Raw genomic sequence first — 21,660 nt, forward strand, 5'->3', positions numbered from 1 at the left:
AGACATGTAAAATGGATACCCATGGCTTACAGTGTAGAATGAGGTCCACTTGAGGGCAAATGATCACCTTTGATGAGCACATTTCAGGGTTAGTGTCTTAGCCTGTTTAAATCGCTTTTCAACAAATGCATCATCTTAATAATTTCTCAAAGCACAATTAACGTAGGTATCTGTCCATGTTATCACCTTTGTGGTGAAGAAGCCCCTTAGGGAGAGTTGCTCTATTTCTTGTATTTCCTAGTAGAGGTATGTTTTAGAGTCTTATGTTAGGGGACATGGCTTGGACTTAGACATTGTGATCCAGAGCAAGAGTTCAGAGTGGTTCTTCAACTCAGATTTGACCACTGTCTGAATTTAAGGAATAGCTGATTGGATTTTTATAGCTTCGAAGTTCTTTTCTTAATGCTGAGTCCTTTCACCATCCTGCTGTCATCATCCAGTTACACTGATGGGGTCTGCTTTGTGTTAAAACATGTTGTGTCTTCTTTTCCTTTCTTTCTATGATGAGCTTTCTGAAGTTGTAGTTTAGCATTCTTTATGCCATTTGTTACTTGTCCAGATCTGCCATTTTGTAGATGTTCAACCTTGGGCAATTTACTAACCTCTTTGTGCCTCAGTTTTTAAAATCTAGAACATGAGGAAAACAAATACCTTGTAATATTGTTTTGAGAATTAGATGTGCTATACAGAATTAGATGGGCTATGTAGCAAATGCTATATAGGAGTCAGCTCTCATCTCTTCTCATATTCAACAAAGAGATGAGCAATTGGAAATCGTGCTGGAATTGTGCTGACAAACTTGTTGACAAAATTCCAGCACGATTTCCAATTGTCAACAAATTTGTCATGGCTCTTCTACAATTTCACCAGTTTTAGTTTTACCACTGTTGAATAGCCAGGCTCAAGAGCAGGTAGCATCTCAAGTTATTAACGTCATTTTTTAGTTACCTGTGTTATAGAGCGTGGGGGTATTCAGGGCTATCTCTAGATAAAATTTATGTCTGTGTACTCAGTGGTCCTAGGTGGACATATGAAGATTAATGTGTTAAAGTAGCCAAGTCTCCTGGTTTCTGGAGCTTGAAAAGTCTCTTTTAGGAGCGATTGGTGATTCAGCCTATCCCATCTTATGGAATGTGAGCCTCACGCAGACTGGAGGGAGTGTCAGTGCTCTGTAAGCACCACCACACCAAGCCCTGGTGAGGTTGAGTATAGAGAGCACGTACCTGACATTATGAGATAGACTTGCACCTTTAGCATAACCCTGGAGGCCATGAGCAATTGCCTCCAGAGTCATATAGTCCCTCAGCTGCCACTAGAGGGTGCAGTATGGACATAGCTACAGATCACACTCAGGATTTGTGACTGTCTCTTAGTTAATCCAAGGCTGGATTGGAAGCTCTTTGAGGAGGTGAGAGAACTGCTGAAGAGCATGAAGAAACGGGAAACCTAGAAAGTAAAGTTCTTTGACAAAAATAATAGTGATGATAACTACCATTTATTGAGCACTAATTAAGAGGCAGGTAAGATTTAAGTGCGTTTATCTCATTTAATCTTCACAGTCACTGGATGAAGGGTTCTATTGTCTTTATAAAACAAATGAGAAAATGGAGACTTACAGGAACTCACCCAGAGTCCCATGTCCTTTAAGTGGAGGAGCTGGTGTTTAATCCAGTGCCATCTGAATCCAAAGACTTCCTTCACCTGTGTTCTTAAATCCTAGGGAGGCATGCCTAGGGAGGAAGGACAGAGGTTATCTATGAAAGACAGCAACAAATAACAGCAGTAGGGCTGTCGGGATAGGTTTCAAAAATCACACAACTCTGAAATGGTTCTCAGTCATCCTATTCCTGATGACTTGAGCAAAAAGGTTTATTTTGTAAACTCTCAACCAGAAGCTATGGTCATAGAATGTGGACTGGGTTTCAGTGGAATTTCATCCATCCAGAAAAGAGGTCTTTGCTGGGAGAAAGAAGTTGAAACATGAACCTGAGAGAATTTGCCTCTCTGATTTTATCACGGAGTTTTCATAGATTCTGGGAGCATCGAACATGAATATGCTGGTAAGTACAACTCTAGACTGGAGACTATAGAAGTTGTATTATACACACTCACTTGAGCGTCATTGCTTGAGGAAATCATCTCCGGGTGTGAGATTTTAGAGGAAAGGTCTTCCCTTGTGGCTGAGAACAAAGAACTATCACATTGTGCTGCCTGCCATGAAACCTCTAGAAGACCATGGTGGCTGGAATAGGTCAAGAGGTAGGGAAAGGATATCCTGGCTGAATTTATGGTGCAGATAACATTGTTTTATTGTACAGGTTTGTAATCTCCTTTTGGTCAAGTTTTCACTGAAATACTTTTTCTTTTTTCCTAAAACCGTCAAGCTGTTAAGATTATTGGCAACCTCTTTCAGTGCTCCCGTCCTCCCCACATTCAGTAGTAACAGTATTCTACGACAACCTGAGCTATTAAGTAAGACTCTACAAAGAACATGAATAGACTCTTCACAAAGCTAAAACAAGATTTGTTTTCTTATCAGATGAGCAATGAGTAAAACAACTAACAACATTCAGTGCTGATAAAGGTGCGGGGGGAGGGGAAAGGCACTCACGTATTGATGGGGGGGATTATAATAGCAAAGTCTTTGGACAAGGTAGTTTCATATTATCTATTAGAATTAAAAATACTCATTTCCTATAGGTCAGTTATTCCACTTCTAGAAATTAACCTTTTGTTTCTTTTCCTTTACTTGTTCCTGATTTTAATGGGATACTTTTACTGTTTCACCATTAAATAACTTTAGCTGAAGTTTTCTTTTTTTTTTTTTTTCTAGGCACTCATCTCTTTAAGGAAATATCCTTTCATTATATTTGAATTTTATTAAATGCTTTTTCTGTATCTATTGAGATGGTCGCACTTTTTTCCTTCTTAAACCCATTAAAGTAATTAGTTTTATTGATAGAATTTTTAATGACAAATCATTCTAGCAATTCTGGAGTAAACTAAATTTGATATAGTTTGTCATTTTTATTAATTGCTGGATTTGGCTTACTAATATTTGATTCAGTATTTTACACTGATGCTCGTAGATGGGATTAGCCTATAATGCTTCTTTCTTATGTTGTCCTTTTTTAGTTTTGGCATGAAGACCAAGAAAGCCCCTTCTTCTGGATTTGAGCATGGAACTGGTTTAATTACTAATGAACACATTGTTTTTGGCTTTGTTGAACCTCTTTATTTTGTATTTGTTACATTCAGAAATCTTTAGAAATAATAGCATTATTATGTAAACAAATGTGTCCAAGCATATTGAAAATTGTTTATAAACTTAATTGCCATAAATAAGGAATGTTTATATTTAAATACATCATACTATAGAACTTTATTAGTCTGTCTCAAAAAGATGAGTCAAATCTACAAATACTGACCTGGAAATACAGTTATGCTATATTAAATGAAAAATGACGTGGATGACCAGTATGTACAGCATGATCCCATTTCTACAAAAACATAATAATAAGTCTACATACGATGTATATGTATGATTATGAAGATATCAGTTTCTGTAAAGGTTGAGAAAAGTATCCATCACACTAGTAATATTAGTTTCTTCTGGACAGTAGATTTTGAAAGATGAAAGGGGAGACATTATAAGTTTTTTTTTAAAGGATTCTGGCTGAGGCAAATAGAAGAAACATTTATTTTCCAAGTGATTAATTTCTGAAACATTTGAATTTGTTCCAATGAACATGTATTACTAATGTAATCAGAAGAAAATCGAAGATTTTTACATATATTATGTATATTTATATCTGTATCTATACCTATATCTAATATGAAAAATATGAGTGTATTGTTTTAGGTAGCCCCCAAACTCCTTACAAAGAGACAAGATTTACTGATAGGATCCCAGGATGGATAGAGAGAGAAGATGGTGCTTTAACTAAAATACAACCAGTATGCACATATACGGTGACTGTAGTGGATTGAATTAAGTCCCCCCCAAACTCACTGAAGCTTGAATTCGGTCCTGCAGGTTTTATGTATTAGCAACATGGCCTCCACTGTGACTGTTATGGGGGTGGGAAATTGTATTATGGTAATTGAAAGGTGAAACCTTGAAGAAGTAATTAGGGTGCCATAGTGAATGGATTAATAATGGCGGTCAGAGAATGGTTCTGGGGGCTTTTAAAGGAGAGTGATTGAGGAGGTCGGTCTCTCTGCTTTGCCATTTTGCAATGTGATACCTACCGTTTACTGAAATCACCACCAAAGAAAGCCCTCACCAGATGTGTTTCCTGGACTTTGCACTTCCTAACCTCTGAAACCGTAAGCAAATAAATTTTGTTTTCTTTATAAAATATCCAGCTCCATGTATTTTGTCATAAGCAACAGAAACAGACTAACACAGTAACAAAGTGTTTCCTGTTTTATACATCTTTCCCTTATGTCCAAAGAAGCACAGATGTTTAATTTAGATGAAAAGAAAAGGTATTTTAGTTTGATTACATTACAAGAATGTTCTAGAAGGAATTACCTCTAGAGAGGTAGGACCCTGTAGCACTGGAAGAAGATTGTTAACAGGATAAGTTCTTTGGGCAAAAGAATAAAAAGAGGAAGATACCCTAAGGCACTCATTGAAAAGTATACACAAATCAAAGATATGTGTTCTTGTACAAGCTTGAAAGAGTAGCAAACTGCATTGTCTATTATTTGATTTTTTACTTTTTGTTTTACATTATTTAATTTTGTTTCAAATTCTTGGAAGCATTCCTTGAGCATGTACTGTATACCAGATGTGTACCATGTGCTTTCACGTAGAGATAAGCACTTTGGCCCTCCCTGCAGAGAGTTCAGTCTAGGAAGATCACAGGAAACAAGCAGGGACAATACAGTGTTGTGAGTGCTTTAATATGAAGGGTCTTCCAAAAGTTCACGGAAAATGGGAAATGGGTATTATCAAAAAACTATGACTGAATTGCAGAATTGTTTTGCACAGAAATAAACTCATACTAACTTGTTATAGCATGTCTGAATAGGATCTAGTTTGAAGAAGGATAAGACATCAGTTTGCTCCTATTGGATCAACATGAATTCTGCTAAAATTGAAGCAAGAATAAACATCAAGTTGGTGGTGAAGACTGGGTGGAAGAATGGTGAAATCATTAATGCTCATGAAAAGTTTATGAGGACAACATCCCGTCCCAAAGAAATCAGCAGTTTACAAATGGTTTACTCATTTTAAGGGATGTGACAATGTTGAAGATGAAGCCTGCGGCAGCAGACTATTTACATAAATTTGCAAGGAAAAAATTAATCTTGTTCATGCCTTAATTGAAGATGACCGACAATTAACAGCACAAACAATAGTCAACACTATAGACACCTCTACTGGTTCATCTTACACAATTCTGACCGAAAAATTACAGTTGAGCAAACTTTCTACTTTATGGGTACCAAAACTGTTGCACCTAGATCAGCTGCAGACAAGAGCAGAGCTTTCAATCAAAATTTTAAACAAGTGGGATCAAGATCCTGAAGCACTTCCTTGAACAATTGCAGCAAGAGATGAAAAATGGCCTTACCAGTATAACCCTGAAGGTAAAGCTCAATCAAAGCCATGGCTACCAAGAGGAGGAAGTGGTCCAGTCCAAGCAAAAGTGTACTGGTGAAGAGCAAAGGTCATGGCAACAGTTTTCTGGGATGCTCAAGACATTTTGCTTATTGACTTTCTGGAGGGGCAAAGAATAATAAATCTGCTTATTATGAGAGTGTTTTGAGAACTTAGCCAAAGCTTTAGCAGAAAAATGCCCAAGAGAGTTTCACCAGAGTCTTTCTCCATCCAATGCTTCTGCTCATTCCTCTCATCAAACAAGGCCAAGTTTGTGAGAGTTTCAATGGGAAATCATTAAGCATCCACCGTACATTCTTGATTTGGCTCTTTCTGACTTCTTTTTGTTTCCAAATCTTAAAAAATCTCTAACAGGCACCCATTTTTCTTCAGTTAATATGTAAAAAAGACATGGTTACATTTCCAGGACCTTCAGTTCCTCAGGGACGGACTAAATGGCTGATATCATCACCTACAAAAGTATCTTGAACTTGATGGAGCTTATGTTGAGAAATAAAGTTTCCATAGATGGAGAAAGGCATGGGTCATATAATGAAGGTCCTTATATGTATTATTGACTGGGCTTAGATTTTGACCTCATGGTGAAAAGAAGATACTAAGGGATATTTACTGTGGGAATGACAGGAAATGAATTTGCATTTTAAGAGAATGGATTGAGCAGTTGCTAACAAATAAACTATTTACATTATTGCTTAGTCAGAGAAGAAATTATGAGGATTCAATGAACACAGGAGATGAGAGGAGATGAAGGAGAAGAGAAGAACCAGTCAGATTTATATTACTCATCCTTACACTTAGGTTAATGTGACTCCGTTAAAGCCCAAATTAGATTGTCATGCTAACATTCTTATGGTGAATTCTTTTACTTCATTAGATTTATAACAAACTGAAACTATAATACATTTATATGGTAATTTATTTAACCTCTATTCTTCCATTAATCTGTAAACTCTACAAGGGTAGGAACTTTGTTGTTTTTTTTTCACTATTCTATCCCAAGTACTTTGTACAGTGCTGGAACAGGGGAGATGTAAATATAGAGTTATTGAGAATAACTCTATATTCTATATTTATTATATATTTATATATTTATATAATTATAATTATATATGATATAATTAAATTATATATTATATAATTATATTATATATGAGATAATATAATTATATATTTATATAATATATATTTATATATTATATATTTATTATATATTTATAGAATAAATGAAGCAATGAATGAAGAGGCAGGAATGACTCAGATTTGTAGCTTGAGAATCTGGGTAAATGCTGTGCCATTCACTATGTAGATAATGTAGGGTGACTTATAGGCTTATGAAGGATGGAGGTTTGAACACGATGAGTTTGAAATGCTTGCTTTATGTGGGTGCAATTTCTAGCAGGCATTGCATAAAGGAAACAGAAACTCATGAGAGAAATCTAAGCAGAAGATATTGGTCTAACACTTATTGGTATGTAGGTGGCACCTTAAGCAATTGAATTTGGAAATCAAGATTTCCTGCTGTTGAGACTAAATATTCAAATAGATTACAAAAGTTGCTATGACATCTTTTCTTAGAAGTCTCAGAAATATAACATTAAAGGTTTTGAAATAAGACCTTGAAGAGTAGACAATCGTGATTCTGATGAATTCTTTTTGAGAGAGAATAGCTGGCCAATGGCTACAGTAGCTAAGGGCTTGGCTGTGTACCTCCCTACAGCTGCATGGTGAGTCTCTTGCCAGCTACATTGAGCCAATTTGACACAAAGTGGTTGTTTGCAAGCCCCAGAGAGCCTTCCTGCATCTTAAACCTTGGAGCTGCTTATATCACTTCTTGTGGGTTTCAAGTTTAGACCTAAGTAAACTTGAAAAATCCATCCGGCATGAGTTGATTCTAGAATTTCAGAATGTACGATAATTTGGGCAAAAGCAGAAGCAAGGTGGAAATCTCAGAGTATTATATGTCCTCGTGAAGTTTGAAGGCCTAAAACCCTATTTGTCTTCTTCTCGAAGTGAATGGGTGAACAGCTTGTTGTGGGTGGTTTATTTACCATTAGCCATCTTGCTGCATTGCGATCCCCTCCCCTTCCCACCACCAGTTATATTTTTTTTGGTAGAAAAAGAATGCAAATTGACCATCTCATCTTTATTCAAACATCCTTTTATTCTTTTAAAAGTTCATCCTTGTGTAAGAAACATTTTGTCCCCTTTTAAAGGAATGATTTTTATGAAAAATCTTTACAATTACATTTGTATTGTGTTTTAAAGCTTTCATTGGTATTATAATTATTGTGTCTCTAAAGATCTGTGTGAAAATGTATTGACATAGATATTATTAAACTTACATACTTAAAAAAACAGAAAAAAGAGAGAAACTTTTATTTAATGTAAGCTTTGGTTTCATGATGGTCCCCAAGTTTAAAATTGTGGTAAGTTTAGAAAGGATGTTGATTTTTTTCTTACCTAATATAAATTGTTATTTAACCAGTAATAAACAAGATAAGTAGCTATTTCCATGGATAATAATGTTTATGTGTTTTTATTTGTATATGTTTCCTATTCCATTGCTCTTTTTAGATTGATTATGTGTTTAAATTAGTTACCTTAGAATCTAAAATGGTGACAATGCACCAGTTATGGCTGGAGTAAAAATATTGTTTGCTGCTGGATAGAATAATTAGCTATTATTCTAGATTCGTTAATTCATGGTATATTCACTCAACCCATCATTTTCTCATTTATTTATTCATATAGTTACTTCTGTGTGCCAGGAATCATGTTGAGCACTGGGGATGAGTAACACACGTATTCTGCATTTCAGAAGCTTGCAATTGGTGGAAGGGGAACAGGCATATGAAAACAATGAGGGCAATTACATCATTAGAACTCTTTAGGTTGCATGTGACAGAGACCCAACTTAAAATAGTTTAAGAAAAATGGGGAATCTATTGGTTTACAGAATCCTGTGGTTTTTCTGAGCAAGTAAAGCATGAAAAGGCAGGGATGCAGCCAAGTGTTAGAGACGAGTTGTAACAGTAATTTCCTGAAGGCCTGAGTTTCTCTCTTTCACCTCTGTGTTTTTCCTCAGAATGACACCTTTCTTCCCTCACCACAGACCAGATTTATTCTCTGTGGTGGTGAACTCACTACTGCAAACTCTTGACTGTCAAGTCTGTACTTCCCACAGAGGAGAGGGATCAACTCACTTTGGAAGTTTCAATTAAAAAAAAATCCTTGAGATGTTCTCTGTTGAGCCTTACTTGGGCCAGGGGTTCAATTCTAGATCAGTCAAATGTGGTCACTGGAAAAGGCTCATGTAAAAATATGGCATCTTTTGAAATAGCTACAGGGATAGAGATGTGGAGGACAGTTGTGGAAGAAGAGTTTCAGACTGATGAACCGTATGTATCCTAGCATTATAGAGGCCATGATAGACATTTGAACAGATAGGGCATAAAATGAGACCTATTTCACTGGGCGGGGGAGCAGGGGGAAGGAGGGAATCAGTTAGTTCTCATAGGGAGAAGGTAATACTTGAGCTTGGCTTTGAAGCGTCCATAGTTATTCTTCAAGTGGACTATGGGGCTGGGGGAGTGGGAAAAAGATGGAGGATTGGTGTAAGGATGTCTGAAGAGATAGGTAAGTGCCAGAAGAATGATGGTCTTCTAGTTCATGTTCTATCCTATAGATAAATACTTACAGGTATTCTCTGAAAAAAGCACCTAAGAGTTTTTTTACATTATTTCTAAGAAAACCATACATCTTATTACTCTTCTTATCAATAAGAATATAGAAGAGATAATTGTCTTAAAAGTCTGACATTTTGAAAGAAGGCTTATACATGTGTATTTGAAGAGATATGAGTAAATTTTCATAGGAGTTATAAATTCTATTTGCCTATACATTTTGTAATGTTGGCTTGTGCTGTTAAAGATGTTAAAAATTGGCCTTGACTCTAGTATCTGATCTTTGGAGGAGAGACGGGGAGGGACTGAAGGAATGGACCAGAGGGTTGAGAAAGGCAAGAACTAGACCAAGAGGAAATTTGAAAGGATGGGCATTAAGATAAAGATGCAGTTTTAAGTTGGAAATTGATACCACTTCCAAAAAGAAGTGGTTCTTGGAACAGAAAAAAATGGTTCTACTTGGTAGAAATTTTGAGTGATGACCATAAGGCTTGGGGTATTTCTAAACATATGAATTAATTTCAGGATTATATTATTTGAATCAATTGAACTTGAGAACTGGAATTGACATTCAATCAAAATAAATGATTTCATTCTTATTAAGCTTTTTGACTTGGGGTTTCTGAATATTAACAACTGCCCAATTAATTGGGCAGCAATCACGATGGCAAGAACTGTGTCTTTTACGTCTTTTAATATGACTGTCTCACTGTTGAGCACATAGAAAACTTGATTTATTGATTTATTTCTAATAACTTGACAAGTATATTTTATAGTATGTAAGAGACATGTAGTTAGGTAAGATACATTTAAATTAACTAATTTTTGACTAGAAAATTAAATTTATGTAATAAAGATATTTTCTAAATAGTGAATGGATTCCTTACCTGTATAGTTAGTGTAGTGGACCAAGATGAATAATGTAGTGTACAATTAAATATTTGTTTTTGGTTTGGGGAAGATTTGATTAAAGTGGAACAGATTTCAGGAGGACAAAACAAGTTTTACTGGCAAGTTTGGTATCAAGCTTTTGTTTTGTTTTACTTGATTACATTCTTTGGCTGAATAAAATAAACATACATTCCAATCCAGTTTAGTCCCTGCTCAGTGTGATTCTCCTTATTTTTCCAGGAGTTTCACAACTAAAATTATTTTTGCACTTACTATGAGCATCCAGCCTCCATGTATTTCAGGGACCACAGGAAACCCAGGAATTTGGGGTTGATTCATGACTCTTACAGTTAAGAAAGAGGCCATGCTATTTCAGTCATTTTTAATGGTGGCAAGTTGGATGCTGGATATTTCAAAGGACAAAATATCCTATTTTTATGGAGCCACATGCAATGTAGATATGTTTCCTGGCACAGATGATAAAAAAGCCACTTAGACTCCTATATACCATAGCTTAAGCAAAATGCATCCTGTTCATGTCTATACTTCTAATAATGTTGTATCTTTATTGTAAAAGTCTTGAATATATTCTGTACTTTGCCTGAAAAAAAATGCTTTTAGGATCTCACTGTATATGTTTATTTAATATAGTTCATGGATTTAAATGTTTGACAAAGATAAAGCAAAATTTTATGTTAGAAAATAATTTTCACAAAGGAGACTTGTACTATATGTTAAATTTATAAAGCTATTGAAGATCAACTATTCTGTTATTAAGTAATGGTACAATGGGAAGCTGATTGCCAGGGAGGAAGGGTTTAGAGCAAGGTCACGACGGTATCAAAGCAAGATTTTTGGTGGAATAATCTAATACTGCTAAGCTGGATGTGTGATTCTAGAGGGAAAGAGGCTATTTCCATGTTTGATAGAGCTCCTCTGAATGAAGAATATGTGCTTCTTTGTTTTTTTTTTTTTTAATTTTATTTTGTCGATATACATTGTAGCTGATTATTGCTCCTCATCACCAAAACCTCCCTCCCTTCTCCCTCCCCCCCTCCCCCCCAACAATGTCCTTTCTGTTTGCTTGTTGTATCAACTTCAAATAATTGTGGTTGTTATATCTTCTCCCCCCCCCCCCCGGTATGTGTGTGTGTGTGTGTATGTGTGTGTGTGAATTTATATATTAATTTTTAGCTCCCTCCAATAAGTGAGAACATGTGGTATTTCTCTTTCTGTGCCTGACTTGTTTCACTTAATATAATTCTCTCAAGGTCCATCCATGTTGTTGCAAATGGCAGTATTTCATTCGTTTTTATAGCTGAGTAGTATTCCATTGTGTAGATGTACCACATTTTCCGTATCCACTCATCTGATGATGGGCATTTGGGCTGGTTCCAACTCTTGGCTATTGTAAAGAGTGCTGCGATGAACATTGGGGAACAGGTATACCTTCGACTTGATGATTTCCATTCCTCTGGGTATATTCCCAACAGTGGGATGGCTGAGTCGTATGGTAGATCTATTTGCAATTGTTTGAGGAACCTCCATACCATTTTCCATAGAGGCTGCACCATTTTGCAGTCCCACCAACAATGTATGAGAGTTCCTTTTTCTCCGCAGCCTCGCCAGCATTTATCGTTCATAGTCTTTTGGATTTTAGCCATCCTAACTGGGGTTAGATGGTATCTCAATGTGGTTTTGATTTGCATTTCCCGGATGCTGAGTGATGTTGAGCATTTTTTCATATGTCTGTTGGCCATTTGGATATCTTCCTTAGAGAAATGCCTACTTAGCTCTTTTGCCCATTTTTTAATTGGGTTGCTTATTTTCTTCTTGTAAAGTTGTTTGAGTTCCTTATATATTCTGGATATTAATCCTTTGTCAGATGTATATTTTGCAAATATTTTCTCCCACTCTGTTGGTTGTCTTTTAACTCTTTTAGTTGTTTCTTTTGCTGTGCAGAAGTTTTTTAGTTTGATATAATCCCATTTGTTTATTTTTCCTTTGGTTGCCCGTGCTTTTGGGGTCGTATTCATGAAGTCTGTGCCCAGTCCTATTTCCTGAAGTGTTTCTCCTATGTTTTCTTTAAGAAGTAGCATTTCTTTTCTCCAATAGTGAACATGCAGAAGGAGAAATCAAGAAAGCCTGCCCATTTACAATAGCCACCAAAAAAATAAAATACTTAGGAATTGAGTTAACCAAGGAGGTGAAAAATCTCTATAATGAGAACTACAAACCACTGCTGAGAGAAATTAGAGAGGATACAAGAAGATGGAAAGATATTCCATGCTCTTGGACTGGAAGAATCAACATAGTGAAAATGTCCATACTACCCAAAGTGATATACAAATTCAATGCAATCCCCATCAAAATTCCAAAGACATTTTTCTCAGAAATGGAAAAAACTATTCAGACATTTATATGGAACAATAAAAGACCACGAATAGCCAAAGCAATGCTCAGCAAAAAAAATAAAGCTGGAGGCATAACACTACCTGACTTTAAGCTATACTACAAAGCTATAATAACCAAAACAGTATGGTACTGGCATAAAAACAGACACACTGACCAATGGAATAGAATAGAGAATCCAGAAATCAACCCACACACTTACTGCCATCTGATCTTTGACAAAGGCACCAAGCCTATTCACTGGGGAAGGGACTGCCTCTTCAGCAAGTGGTGCTGGGATAACTGGATATCCATATGCAGGAGAATGAAACTAGATCCATACCTCTCACCATATACTAAAATCAACTCAAAATGGATTAAGGATTTAAATATACACCCTGAGACAATATGTGCTTCTTTGTGTGGCCCTCTCTACTTTAACTATCCTGATGGGTCTGTCGTCTTCTCCTGCCTGCCATCACTTCTGATTTAGAAGGAAGATGGAAGAGGTAAGCAGATGAATAAAAATAACAGCCCAAGAAGCTTTGCAGTGACTTATTCTACAAATGGTTATTAAAAAAGATGTGTCAGATGACACTATTCCTGCCCCCTCATAAAGCTTACATTCTAGTGTGCATGTGCTCATGTGTGTGCATGTGTGTGTGTTTGTGCGTGTGAGTGTGTGTGCGTGTGCAGAATGCTCCTAAATAAGGAACTTTATTTGACCATAAAAACTTTTTACAGGAAAAAACTTATCTCCTCACACTGGTGGACACATTTGGGGGTAGTTTTAGTGAGCACATTTAGGTGTAGTTGATTTTTTGCCCCTCTAAGTTTCTAGTAAATCTGGAGGACAAGAATCTGATCCCAGAAGACGTTGGTGCTGATATCTTAATTGACTAAAGGCCTTGCAGTACTAAAATGACTATTCTCAAAAAAGTGTTTTCAAAGATCTCTAAAGGTCCACAAACACTTCATTTTTGTATATAGCTGTTTGCTGAAAAACTCATCATGAAGATGGCTAAAAACTCCAGGGACTATAGACTGGGTGACAGAAAACAAATAGGTTGTGGTAGGAGAGTAAATGGCAAAACAAGAGAAAGGGAAAAACTCCCAAGTTTTCTTCTGTCTGGAAATAAAGATGCAGGAGGCTTTTGTATAAATGGCAGCTGTAGATTTCTTTTTAAATTAAAAGCTATGGAGATATTTGAAAAAAACAAAAACAAACCACATCTGGAAACATTTCAAGCAAAGGCACTGTAAAAAAATGTGTTCAATGATACATTAGGAGACGAATTGATTGCAAGTAACACTAAAACTCAAAATGAGTTAGTTTATTTCTATCTTATTATATATCTGGAAGAAAGAAGTACAATGCTATTGTCAAGACTTTGCTCCACGAAGCTTGGTGTCCTTCATTACACATGGCCTCTATTTTTAAGATCACCTCAAGGTCCAAGAAGGCTGCTTCAGCTTGAGCCATCAGGTCTCTTTCCAGGTAGCGGGAAGAAAAAGGACGACAATACCACTCTCTCCCTTTAAGGAAATATGTCATACCTTACACACAAGACTTTACATCCAGAATTTAGAAAACTGTCTACACCTAGCTTCAGAAAAGCTAGGAAATAAGAGTATTTCAGATATAAGAATATTCAGTAGTTGGCCAAATGCCCGACTAAAATTCAGGGATTCTATTACTATAGAAAATGAAAGAGCAATTAGGGACAACTAGTGCAATTTCTGCCACAGACGACTGTCATCCTTCTCTTGGTCCCAAGTCTCACAAGTCTATAACTTTAAATCCAGCATGAGGATGCCTTCAATGAAACCTCTTCTTTCCAACTTGTTTCATAGATGCAAAAACACCTCCCAATGCCCTGAGACACATTGTGGGTGAAGAATGGTATTAGAAAAAGAGGAATGCCAAATGGATTTGCAACTTGCTCGTGGCCTCGTTAAAATTTCACAGGTACGGTAGTATCTTCTCAGCATGACCATTTCCCCTCATAACAATGAATTTAATGTTACAAAACAATTCAGGTTCATTCACGCACCTGGAGCGCAGTAGTGCCATGGCTGACCCAGTGTTTCAAATCGAGAAACAGTTGGGACCACAACTCTTGCTGCCAGACCTCCCAAGGATTTTCCTTTCTGGAGTTTTAATAGGTGTCATCAGCCCAGTAGAGGAGACTTTTGGCAAACCCAAGGCTTTCTCCTTCCAGAGGCTCACTGATCCTGCCTCTGTAAAAGGGCCAAATTTGTCAGTGAGAAAAGAATTCTAAGAAATATCAAGAAGTAAACCATTTTGCCATGTTCCGAATATTGACCCTTAGTAATGAAAGCTTCTTACATTTTCAAACATGGCATTGACTGGCAAGTATAGAGACAAGATGCAGGAGTTTGCCTCGCTCTTGGAAAAAGAAAACTTCAGTAGTCTTAGGACTACTAAAGTTTGGAAAAAACTGGATCGAAGTAGAGGTGAATTCAATCTTTCGTGGTAGAACATTGGGGTTATTTTTCTAAGATCCTATATGTGGAGGAAGGAGGCATGCTGCTGTCTTGTACATACCCATATAGGTGAGATTTATTCTTAAGCATTTTTCAGTTTAAATATTTATTATTATGAGAGAGTTACCCTGTTCTTCAATCATTTTTTCTCTTAGTATCTTCCCTCACACACTTTAAAAATGATCCAAATGTTTCACTCACTGAGTGTGGGAAGACACAGAGCAGAAGGAGGGAAAGAATGACAAAAACCTCATGAAAGCCCTCAGAAACATCTGCCAAGAAAGGAGAGGTTAATAACGCTCAAATGCTAATGCTCTCAAGTTGCTTCTACCTTGAAGACATCCAGCTACTGTGTGAAGTTTAAATTGCCTATCTGAAGCAACAATTTGAATTTTAATGGTCTATTCTTATACATAGAAATATTTGACTGGACCAAGTTAGTTCTCAGATGTTGGTCAGTTTCCTGAGTTTTAAGAAGCGTTACTCATTACACCATGTGGAGCCTCTGTTCCTTGTCCTTTACGGTCATAGTTATATCAGTTTCCAAATTCAGAACTGTGACCACATTCCAGTGGAGTATCCAAAGTTGTTTTTATAGGCTTTAACAGAGAAGAAAAGAAAACGTGTTGGGTAAAGTATGGGAGAGGTTTTCCTTCTCCTAACCTTCCCCCTACCAGAAAGAAACAAAATTAAAAACAAAGGGACCAGAAAATAAATGTGTGTCTGGGAACTTGACTGATTAATTTCCTCCTAATATACCTGCTTCAGTAAATGCTTGCAGGGGAAATGAGTGCCTGTTCCTCAAGTGTCATAGCTTTCCTTCAGTCTCTCCTGGTGGATCCAATTTCTTAGCAGTGCAATATATTCCTTGTTGTTTCCAGTATTTTCAATGGACGAGAATCATCTGGTACATAATCCACGGCTGGGCTGGAGGTTGGGCGCAGCTGGCTACAGCTGTACTGGAGTAGCCTGAGAACAGGACTGTTCATATAACGTGGTTTAAGAAGGTATTTGCAAGTGGTGCACACAGTGGGCTCTGTGCCAAACTCAGCTGGTGACGGCGGTTCACCTTCTGTTGGCACTGTGCTGGTTGTTGGTGATCACATAGATGGAATTGAAACTCACTACCCTGATAGTCTGTTTCACAGCTGAGTATCGACCTCTCTGTGGTCAAGTAGACGCTCTCAATATAGTGAAATCCTTTTCATTCATTCCTGCCTTTTAAGGTGTTTCACAGTAAATTCTTCTTTGGAAAAAACTCAGTAGTGCCACCACATTTTCATTAATAGTGGAGTGTGTATTTACATGGACTCTTTAAGTGATTTGTGTGTGATCGATTGAGAAAAGCATGCAATGTGTTTTGTGAGGAGAGTGCTAGCCCTTATAGAGTACAAATTCATGCTGTGTTGTTGCTCTGGTGCAGCAATAGAACAGCAATGATTAAGATGAAAAGGACAGAGGACAAATTGGTAGGGAAGGCATGCAGGGTACGTTTTTTTTGGACAGACATACCAAAGGCAAGGAGATTGAATTCATAGAATAAGGTAGTACTGAATGTCATAGGTTAGAAAGAGAAAAAGTGAAGCTCCAAGAATAAGCAATTCACTAGGAAGAATTCTTCATTGCTGAAATATTAAAACAGGAGAGGCCCAGGCTCCAGAGGATGCAGGGGGACCTAGATGGAGGAGACACTGAGACACACTTTTGGCAAAACAAAGGATGTCTTCCCTTTTTCCTTTTTTGTACTGCTGACTCTATGTGAGTGCTAGCTGCCAAAGGGAGAGTCGTGGGCTGTCTCCTCCTGATTTACCAATGCCAGAGGGAGTCAGCCTCCTGGGCAGAACTGATATGCATCTACTCTGTAGTTGGTAATGGCGCTATGATCATCTCTTCTTTTGAAAATTTACTACCAAGTGAAGTTATCTTAGATCTTTACTTTCAAATATCCCCCAGTATAAGCAGGCAATAATTTTAAATCATTTTCAAAATTCAAAGAAGTAGTTGAATTAAACATTGTTTACCCTACCCACTGCTTCTCTTGGGATTGAATAAGGAAGCTTATTAGTAAAAGTGAAGAATCAGAATTTTAAAGTATTTTCTATTAAGTTTAATGTTTTCTGTGGTATTGTAGCATTGCATTTCTTGAGACAGCTAAATAAGCCAGGCGAAACTGGCATGTAAAATAAAATAGCAAAAGAGTATTGCAGTTAAGAAAAAAGGTATGAAGATAAAAGCTGCCTAATACTGAAATGTCTTGACGGCATTAACAAAGAAGTGCGGCTTCAGCTAAATCTCTTCAACTACATTGGTGTGTAGCGTGGGGGAAGGAGGTCTCTCTCTGTCTCTCTCCCTTCACATTTTTAGGGCTGTTGACAGGTGCGTGTGATGAGTATAGGTGGAAGTCTGCCTAGGAGGCCCGGTGAAAGGGTTAGCAATCCAGACCTGACTTTTGGCATCTTCCCTGACTAGGTCAAAACTGAAAAGGATAAAGGCCAGGACCAACTCTCCCTTCTCAGTGTTTGACAGGACAGTCCAAGACCTCAGGTAGCTCAGGCCAAGAATTGCCCCTCAGATGCCTCACACACATACGTATAGTGAAGTTATATGGGCTGGCCATACTGTTCATTGGGCATTTTTACTCCTTCTTATATATTTAACCCCCTGTCTCCATCCAAATAGCTACTTATCTTTTCTTTTAAGTTCTTGCCTCAAAAAAGTATGAAAGTTTCATATGTTTTTAAAAAATGAGTGTTCATTGAGTGCTTTTCTGTACACTGTACTAAACTCTAGCGGTAGGAAAAAATTAAAAGACATTAATCTTATCCAGTGAATGCCTTTGCACATATAGTAACACCAAGGTACATATACCAGTAGGAGATGTGTGGAGAAACGAATTACAGTAAGGCAAGCATTAGGGAAATTAGAAAGACAAAGTTTTATGAAAACCAAACATGATATATACCAGGTTTACATAGGCTCTGGTGCCTGATTTTTTCTACACATATTTTTTGATATTGTATGCCTCAGGACTTAGGCATGGGTTAATATATGTGCTTACAGGATGACAGTGATATACACACTTTTTCCTTTTCCACAGTTGTTTTCTCTTAATTTCATGAGGTCACCAAAACCAGTGGGAAAAGGCCAATGTTGAAATTCTTGAAAAAAAAAAAGCCCACACATAATATTTGCATTTATTTTTTTTAAAGAAATTGAAGATTTTAATATCTCAAAAGGAAAATAAGAAGCAATAAGTTTTTCTACATAAGAATGTCATATCCAGAATTACATAATAAATAGAGAAATACACATTCTAATATAGAAGACATTTTATTATTATTATTTTACTATACAGCATACTAGTGAATACACCGGATCGCATTTTCTCAGGTGACAAATGGTAAATGAGGCATAGGTCTCTTTGATTTCCCCAAGAACCTCAATATCATCTGTCTTTTGGAGGATTCAGTTTCATATGACTGTCCACAAGGATACCAATGGTGTTTAGTAGTAAAGAACATTTCGATAAGTTGTTCTGTCATTGGTCCTTGCTTAAGTTGTTCACCTTTTTCTTCTAATCTGGTTTTCAGCACTTGATCATGTGTTTCTTCATTATTATGCACAGGATCTGGTCGAGGGATAGGTTTTGTGTGTTTGTATGGAATGTCCACAGAAGGGTGATAGCATACTATTGTGCTGCCATCAGATGTCAAGGAAAGCTCTACTTTACAATTATAGTCATCTGGAACAGAAGAAGATGTAGATTTATGACAAACACAATATAAAGCTCCATTTTGCATTGGAAATGTTTCAAGATAGTTCTCTTTGATATCACCCATTTTACTGCTGCTGCTGCCTTGGTGTATCAAGATGCTTATCAGGTGGTACGAAAAAAGATGTTTTGAAGAGGAATTGCTTTTAATATCTGCTTCTAGGCAAACCAATTTTCATCCCTCCACAGGTCCTCAACACGAGCCCACCATCTTGTCTCCAATATTTGCATTTCTAATGAGAAAACCCAAAGGAAAAAAGGTGCTCAACACAATAGAAGATGCTGACAAAATATTTATTTTACTGTGATGTAGCCTTGACCAGATTACTGTTTTTGCTGGCCTAGAATGTGTTTTGTTATAATTTTTTAATCCTCTCTTGATCTCCCTTATATGCAGGGTCTTCAAAACGTTGGTGGAAAGATTTGTATTATCTTTTAATTTCATTTTTCTGCAAACGTTTTGAAGTACCCCTGTACACTCTCTTTTATAACCCCTTTTCTGTTCTTTGAAAATACATGCAGAAATACATACTGTATGCTATTCTGTACTTATGTTAGGTTGGCTGGGAGAGTTTTAGGGAGAACACATCCAATTTTTTCACTAGGTTTTGCTGTTGTGATTACAGAAATTCTCTTTCTTTGTTCCCAAATGTAAGTCAGAAGGCTAGAGCCTTGGATGGTGGCATGGCACCAGCTTTCATGGAGCTACATAGTCATTAGAAATTAGGAAAATGAATTTCCGTGGTCATGTAAATCAAACAGGAGACTCAGTTTGATTCCTTATTTGGGGACCACCTGTCACAATTCTTCCATTCTAGGTGATATGGCTGGTTTATAGGCATTGCCAATGCATTCATTCTGCACCACTCACTGTCACTTTTTTACTTACCAAAGTGTAAAATAAATGTGACAAAATTATCTGACAGTTGCTTATTGATAACAAGATTCTATGAAAATTTGCAATAGAAATGCCCAACAAAGAACTGTGCCTGGCTATTTTCATCATTTGGAGTAATTGTATTGAATACCCCTTAGCTTTGGTTTTGGCTTTGTAGCATAATGCATAGGCAAGGTGTTGATACAGTGCTTATATGGAGTCCAAATATCATTCTGCTATAATGACTGTAACATGGTGTGAATATTGAAACCAAGACGTTCGTTTTTGAAGTCTGAAAGCAGCTGAGAACAGATGAGGGTAACAGAGCAAAGCTTGCTTCTAGTCTCAGCTGTTTGTTCTGCCAGGACATTCTTCTCCCATTAGTTAATATGGACCAGATAGAAACAAAGGTGCACTGAAGATATCCCCATGTTTCCTGCTAATAAAAAGAGCAGGATATCAGCTTACACGTTTAATGCAATCACATGTGTGTTAAAAACTTGGTAGTGATGTTCAGCTCTGTAAATTACAGCAGCTTCTCAAACTTTACTGCTTCTGCAAATCCTTGGAGATTTAGTGGATCTGAGGTGGAGCCCAGATATTCTGCAAATTTAACAGTCTCTCAGGAGATGCTGATGCTACAGATGGATATATTCGGGTAGCAAAGAGCTACAGCATAGTGCTGAAGTGGCCCAGATGTCAGGTCTAATAAGAATACCAACAAGTTAATTTATCCCTGACCCATAGAATCAACTGCATTCTGAATTTTAGTTAACCTCCTTCTAAATATTTGCTGTTGGTCGTGGGGAGAACCCAGTGGTGACAAGGGAATGACTGGATTAGGGCTAGAGGGTATATGGAATGGTCTTAGAGCACTGGGATATCCCTCTTCTCCCATAATTCTTTAAGCCTTACCAGTTACAGAGTGATTTGTATTAATAAATAGTCAATTTAAAATGTTAGATCTTAAATTAAATTATTTTAACTAGATGGTGTGCTCCTAACAGGAAATTGCTGATGGGAGAGATGGATTGTTGAGGGAAGTATGGCATAAGAATAAGAGTTAGGGACTGGAGAGCATGAAGAAAGATGATTTTGGAGTATGCGGCATTTCAGAAAGTAATTGACTGAGAGGGACAATGAATAGTCCAGGAGAGAATGGGGGTGTGGGCTGGTTTCTCCAGTGTGGATTAGAGTATCTAGGGGGCCAGGCTGGGGTGGATAGTCCTGGTACAAATGAATGCCATCACTAATAATCAGCTCGAAATGCACATTCCATTGATGGTGAACCAAATGCATCATCTTTTTTTTTTTAGTGGAAAACAATACAATTTTTTTTAAAAAAACCACAAAATACGTCTCTAACAGGAATCATTCTCCAGCTCACTTTTCAGGTCGATCCTGCCTGGTTTGGCGAGGAAAGAAAGATTTCTCAGGGTTTATACCTGCTTGTAAATTGAGAATTTCAGCTATCTCACATGGTTCAGACCACTTTTATTTCTAAGTCTGGGATGTAGCACCCTGTTTTGAAAACACAAAGAGAAGTCAATTCTCATTTGTGCACGTATATTGGTTTATTTCAATGGTGTCAGGGTGACTAAAATGCTTGGAAAGAAGCAGTTTTCCCAGGAACTTTTGGAAGACAAAAAACATTTAAAATATATTTTGACTATTGTAGGGCTGGGGTTCTCAGCCTCAGTAGGTCTGTGCAGTTAATGGGCAGGAAATTATTTTAAGTATATCATAATCTTTTACTTCAAATAGGTTGATTTTTTTTTTTTTTTTTTTTTTACAGTGAATGAGAAGCTTGGAAGGGAGAGTGGGGAAATGACAGTGCTATGTGCTTACTTATCATAACTTATTACATTTAATTATTATAATTATGTTACTGCATAACTGCGTTAGG

General features: G+C 37.0%; 1 pseudogene; it reads right to left on the reverse strand.

Annotated features, from left to right (window-relative positions):
- Positions 1-18,550: 18,550 nt before the first annotated feature.
- The window catches only part of LOC134385782 (large ribosomal subunit protein mL42-like), a 117,945-nt pseudogene continuing 114,835 nt past the window's right edge, over positions 18,551-21,660 (reverse strand).

This window comes from Cynocephalus volans, chromosome 9 (genome assembly GCF_027409185.1).
Source record: "Cynocephalus volans isolate mCynVol1 chromosome 9, mCynVol1.pri, whole genome shotgun sequence".
NCBI classification, from domain to species: domain Eukaryota; kingdom Metazoa; phylum Chordata; class Mammalia; order Dermoptera; family Cynocephalidae; genus Cynocephalus; species Cynocephalus volans.